The 6,000-nt window shown below is 57.7% G+C and overlaps 1 protein-coding gene across 1 annotated transcript in view; it reads left to right on the forward strand.

Annotated features, from left to right (window-relative positions):
* The window catches only part of ZFYVE26 (zinc finger FYVE-type containing 26), a gene marked incomplete in the record, with an annotated part of 1,901,467 nt that overhangs the window by 971,728 nt on the left and 923,739 nt on the right, over positions 1-6,000 (forward strand).

A 6,000-nucleotide genomic window follows, 5' to 3' on the forward strand; every position in this document is an offset into this window, starting at 1 on the left:
GTGTTGCTGAGCTCACCGGTGCATTCTTTCTTTTTAAGGATGTTCCAAACAGTTGATTTGGCCACACCTAATGTTTTTGCTATCTCTCTGATGGGTTTGTTTTGTTTTTTCAGCCCAATGATGGCTTGCTTCACTGATAGTGATAGCTCTTTATATCTCATATTGAGAGTTGACAGCAACAGATTCCAAATGCAAATAGCACACTTGAACTGAACTCTGGACCTTTTATTTGCTCCTTGTAAATGGAATAATAAGGAAATAACACACACCTGGCAATGGAACAGCTGAGCAGCCAATTGCCCAATTACTTTTGGTCCCTTAAAACGTGGGTTGGCACATATACAAACTGTTGTAATTCCTACACCGTTCACCTGATTTGGATGTAAATACCCTCAAATTAAAGCTGAAAGTCTGCAGTTAAAGCACATCTTGTTCATTTCATTCAAATCCATTGTGGTGGTGTATAGAGCCAAACAGATTAGGATTGTGTTGATGCCCCAATATATATGGAACTGACTGTATGTGTTTGTATATACATGTGTATATAATATAGCTTTTTTCTCAGAGAATAGGTGCAGGAACCCACCCTCCCCAGTCAACTCTCCGCCCCCTCACCCCCCCAACTCCACCCCCATTCCCACCCCCAATACCACCATTCCTTGGGAAAGAGAAGTAAAGTGTTCTTTACCTTCTCCCTCCCTGTCCACAGCTCACCTCCCCATCCACAGGTCACCTTCTCTTCTCTCGTCCACAGCTCACCCCCCCCCCCCCACACAGGTTACTTTTCCCTCCATGCACAGCTTACCTTCTCTTCTCAGTTTACCCCCTCCCTTCTCCACAGCTCACCCCCTCCTCCCTCTGGTTACCTTCTCTTCTCTCATCCACAGTTCACGCCCCACAACTCACCTCCCTCCCCCCCACAGCTTACCCTCTCCACAGTTCACCTCCCCCCACGGCTCACCCTCTCCCCTTCCTCTCCACAGTTCACCCCCCCACAGCTCACCCCCCACACAGCTCACCCCCCACACAGCTCACCCTCTCTCCCACAGCTCACCCTCTCTCCCACAGCTCACCTCCCCCCACAGCTCACCCTCTCTCCCACAGCTCACCCTCTCCACAGTTCACCTCCCCCCACAGCTCACCCTCTCCCCCTTCCTCTCCACAGTTCACCTCCCCCCACAGCTCACCCTCTCCCCCCTCTCCACAGTTCAGCTCCCCCTCTCCCCCTCCACAGTTCAGCTCCCCCTCTCCCCCTCCACAGTTCACCCTCTCCACAGTCCCCCCACAGCTCACCCTCTCTCTCTACAGCTCAACCCCCCTCCACCCACAGGTTACCTTCTCACAGTTCCCCCCCCCACAGCTCACCCTCTCCACAGTTCACCTCCCCCCCACAGCTCACCCACTCCTCCCTCTCCGCAGTTCACCTCCCCCCACAGCTCACCCTCTCCTCCCTCTCCACAGTTCACCTTCCCCCACAGCTCCCCCTCTACACAGTCCCCCCCACAGCTCACTCTCTCCCCCCTCTCCACAGTTCCCCCCACAGCTCACCCTCTCGCGCCTCTCTCTCTACAGCTCACTCCCCCTCCCTCCACCGATAGGTTACCTTCTCTTCTCTCGTCTACAGTTCACCCACCCCCACAGCTCACCCTCTCCACAGTTCACCTCCCCCACAGCTCACCCTCTGCACAGTTCATCCCCCACATCTCACCCTCTCCACAGTTCACCTCCCCCCCACATCTCACCCTCTCCACAGTTCACCTCCCCCCACATCTCACCCTCTCCACAGTTCACCCCCCCCCACAGCTCACCCTCTGCACAGTTCACCCCCCACATCTCACCCTCTCCACAGTTCACCTCCCCCCCACATCTCACCCTCTCCACAGTTCACCTCCCCCCACATCTCACCCTCTCCACAGTTCACCTCCCCCCCACAGCTCACCCTCTCCACAGTTCACCTCCCCCCCACATCTCACCCTCTCCACAGTTCACCCCCCCCCACATCTCACCCTCTTCACAGTTCACCTCCCCCCCACATCTCACCCTCTCCACAGTTCACCTCCCCCCCACATCTCACCCTCTCCACAGTTAACCTCCCCCCCACAGCTCACCCTCTCCACAGTTCACCTCCCCCCCACATCTCACCCTTTTCACAGTTTACCTCCCCCCATATCTCACCCTCTCCACAGTTCACCTCCCCCCCACATCTCACCCTCTCCACAGTTCACCTCCCCCCACAGCTCACCCTCTCCACAGTTCACCCCCCCCCCCACAGCTCACCCTCTCCACAGTTCACCTCCCCCCAGCACAGCTGACCCTCTCCTACCTCTCCACAGTTCACCTCCCCCCACATCTCACCCTCTCCACAGTTCACCTCCCCTCTCCACAGCTCACCCCCCCACATCTCACCCTCTCCACAGTTCACCTCCCCCCCACATCTCACCCTCTTCACAGTTCACCTCCCCCCCACATCTCACCCTCTCCACAGTTCACCTCCCCCCCACAGCTCACCCTCTCCACAGTTTACCTCCCCCCATATCTCACCCTCTCCACAGTTCACCTCCCCCCCACAGCTCACCCTCTCTACAGTTCACCTCCTCCCATCTCACCCTCTCCACAGTTCACCTCCCCCCCCACAGCTCACCCTCTCCACAGTTCACCTCCCCCCAGCACAGCTGACCCTCTCCTACCTCTCCACAGTTCACCTCCCCCCACATCTCACCCTCTCCACAGTTCACCTCCCCCCCACAGCTCCCTCTCTCCACAGCTCACCCCCCCAAAGCTCACCCTCTCCACAGTTCACCCACCCACATCTCACCCTCTCCACAGTTCACCCCCCCACATCTCACCCTCTCCACAGTTCACCCCCCCACATCTCACCCTCTCCACAGTTCACCTCCCCCCACATCTCACCCTCTCCACAGTTCACCTCCCCCACAGCTCACCCTCTCCACAGTTCACCTCCCCCACAGCTCACCCTCTCCCCCCTCTCCACAGTTCACCCCCGTCCATCCACAGCCAGCTCACCCCCTCCACCCCCACATTTCACATTACCATGCACAGTCCCCTCCCCCCACCCACAATTCCCCTTTTAACCTCTGTCAACATGTAACCTCTGCACAACCCCAATCCACTGCTTACACCCCCAGTCCACAATCACCTCTGCACTCCCATCCACAGCCTATTTCCCACCCTCCACATTTCACTTCTGCGCCCCCATCTACAGCTCTAACTCTCTACAACCCCCTATCTTCCACCTCTGCACCCAAGCCCCCCCCAGCACTCTTGACCCTGTATACATTTCCCCTGCTCACAACTCTCACTTTGCACAATCTAACCCCCCCCAGCTCTGACCTCTGCAGAACATCCACAACTTCAGTCTCTACTCTCTGCACAACCAGCCCCCCTTCCTCCCCCTTTCCCTCCATAGCTCTCTCACCTGCATTAGAGCCGTGCTGAGCAGACTTCCGTTCTGTCAAATCAGGCTTTTTTCCCCCCCTCAGCTCATTGTGCAGTCTCCTCCGTGCAGCTCCGCTGTCAAATCAGTGTCTCAAAGAACTGAGGAGGAGTTTCAGAGAGCTCAGCTCCGTGCTACACTGATCTGACAGACAGCAGGCGGGTGTATCTGCCTCTGAAATCCGATCAGTCAGCTGTGGAGCACATTCCCTGGATGCCTAGCATATTACAGAAGCTGGCGGAAGGAAGTGAATAGTATAGAAAACTTCTTCTACCGGCTTCTGTTCTATGTGACAGTCTGCAGAGGAGAGGGCTGCCTGAGGTGGGCGGAACTGCGTTCCGGCAGAAAAAAAAGCCATATATATATATATATTAGCACACCCCCTTAGGAGCCGCAAGTAACTGGGAATCCCCCACCCTGCACAGCCAGGCACACTAAAATTTCCACGGGGGGTAATAACCTGGATAGGGATGACAGGTTATGGGATTCCTATATACTGTCTGTGTATATAACTCCTCTTTTTCCTCCAGCACACGCTTGCAGAACCCAGCTATGTCACCCTGTAGTAATTTTGTAGCAAAGGCCCATTACAGACAGGGAATCACAGCTCCTATACTTGAAGAACAGATAGGGTGACACATCTCCCAGCATTTCCTCTCTGTGGTCACTTATCCCAGCACCACCTCTTCAGGCCCTGCCAGCCCACCTGGCTGCAGCTGCCCCTCTCCCTAGCCCTCCAGAATTATCCACAGTCCTCCAGACTGACACTCACCAGCCGGCTGACTCTCAGAAGATCCCCCTGACCTGCTAACCTGCTCCGACTGTCCACTTTCCTTGCTCCTGTGCCTCCAGAAAGGGTTTCCTCTGTGTTGTAGGGGAATCTTCCAGCACCCGAGCCCCAGGCCAGAGGTCAATTCCCCCCCCAGACTAGCAGGCACCTTCAAGCAGGGCCGACTGGCCTACCGGTATACTGGGAAATATCCGGTAGGCTGGCTGCACTAAGTACCACTGGGGGCGCTTTAGACTCGTAGCTTGGCTGGCTGCCTGTGTCAGCAATCTAAAGAGCAGCGGCGGCCCGCCGCACTATGCAATGGCTGTGTCACTGTGTCTCCTCTCCTCCTCCGGTCCGGCGCGCCGCCACACTCAACTAGAGAGTAATATACCTCTGTCTGTGTGCCTGAGTGGAGGAACAGGAGAAGGTCGTGCTGCTTGAATTTTGCCTTGCATGACTCGTCCCGTGCGCGCCAGCACCGCCCACTAATCTGCACGAGGAGAATAGAAGTGAATGGCCAGCCGTGCAGCTGCAGCATAAAATTAAGGTACTAAAAATCTCTCTCTCTCCCCTCCCCCCCCCCTCTCTCTCTCCCCCCTCCCCCCTCACTTTCTCCCCCTCTCTCTCCCTCCCTCTCTCCCCCTTTCTCTCTCTCTCTCTCCCCCCGTTTCTCTCTCTCTCCCTCTCCCTCTCCCCCCTCTCTCTCTTTCCCCCCCTCTCCCCCCTCTCTTTCCCCCCCTCTCTCTCTCCCCCCCTCTCTCTCTCCCCCCCCTCGCTCTCCCTCCCCCCTCTCTCTCCCTCCCCCTCTCTCTCCTCCCCCTCTCTCTCCTCTCTCTCTCTCCCCCCTCTCTCTCTACCCTCTCTCTCTCCCTCCCCTCTCTCTCTCTCTCTCCCTCCCTCTCTCTCTCTCTTCTCCCTCCCTCTCTGCTCTCTCTCTCCCTCCCCCCTCTCTCCTCTCTCTCTCTCCCTCCCCCCTCTCTCCCTCTCTCTCTCTCCCTCCCCCCTCTCTCCCTCTCTCTCTCCCCCTCCCCCCTCTCTCTCTCCCCCTCCCCTCTCTCCCCTCCCCCCTCTCTCTCTCCCCCTCCCCCTCCCCCCTCTCTCTCTCCTTCCCCCTCTCTCTCTCCCTCCCCCTCCCCTCTCTCTCTCTCTGTCTCTTCCCCCCCTCCCTCGCTCTCTCCCTCCCCCCTCTCTCCCTCCCCCCTCTCTCTCTCCGCCCCTCTCTCTCTCCCCCGCTCTCTCTCCCCCCCTCTCTCTCCTCTTTCTCTCTCTCTCTCCCCCTCTCTCTTTCTTCTCTCTCTCTCCCCCCTCTCTCTCTCTTTCTCTCTCTCTCTCCCCCCCTCTCGTCTCTCTTTCTCTCTCTCTCTCCCCCCCTCTCTCTCTCTTTCTCTCTCTCTCTCCCCCCCCTCTCTCTCTCCCCCTCTCTCTCTCCCCCCTCTCTCTCTCCCCCCTCTCTCTCTCCCCCCTCTCTCTCTCCCCCTCTCTCTCTCCCCACCTCTCTCTCTCCCCCCTCTCTCTCCACCCTCTCTCTATCTCCCCCCTCTCTATCTCCCCCCTCTCTATCTCCCCCCTCTCTATCTCCCCCCTCTCTTCTCCACCCTCTCTCTCCACCCTCTATCTCCCCCCTCTCTATCTCCCCCCTCTCTCTCTCCCCCTCTCTCTCTCCCCCCTCTCTCTATCTCCCCCTCTCTCTCCCCCTCTCTCTCTCTCCCCCCTCTCTCTCTCTCCCCTCCTCTCTCTCTCCCCCCCCTCTCTCTCTCCCCCCCTCTCTCTCCCC

This window comes from Aquarana catesbeiana, linkage group LG13 (genome assembly GCF_042186555.1).
Source record: "Aquarana catesbeiana isolate 2022-GZ linkage group LG13, ASM4218655v1, whole genome shotgun sequence".
Taxonomy (NCBI): domain Eukaryota; kingdom Metazoa; phylum Chordata; class Amphibia; order Anura; family Ranidae; genus Aquarana; species Aquarana catesbeiana.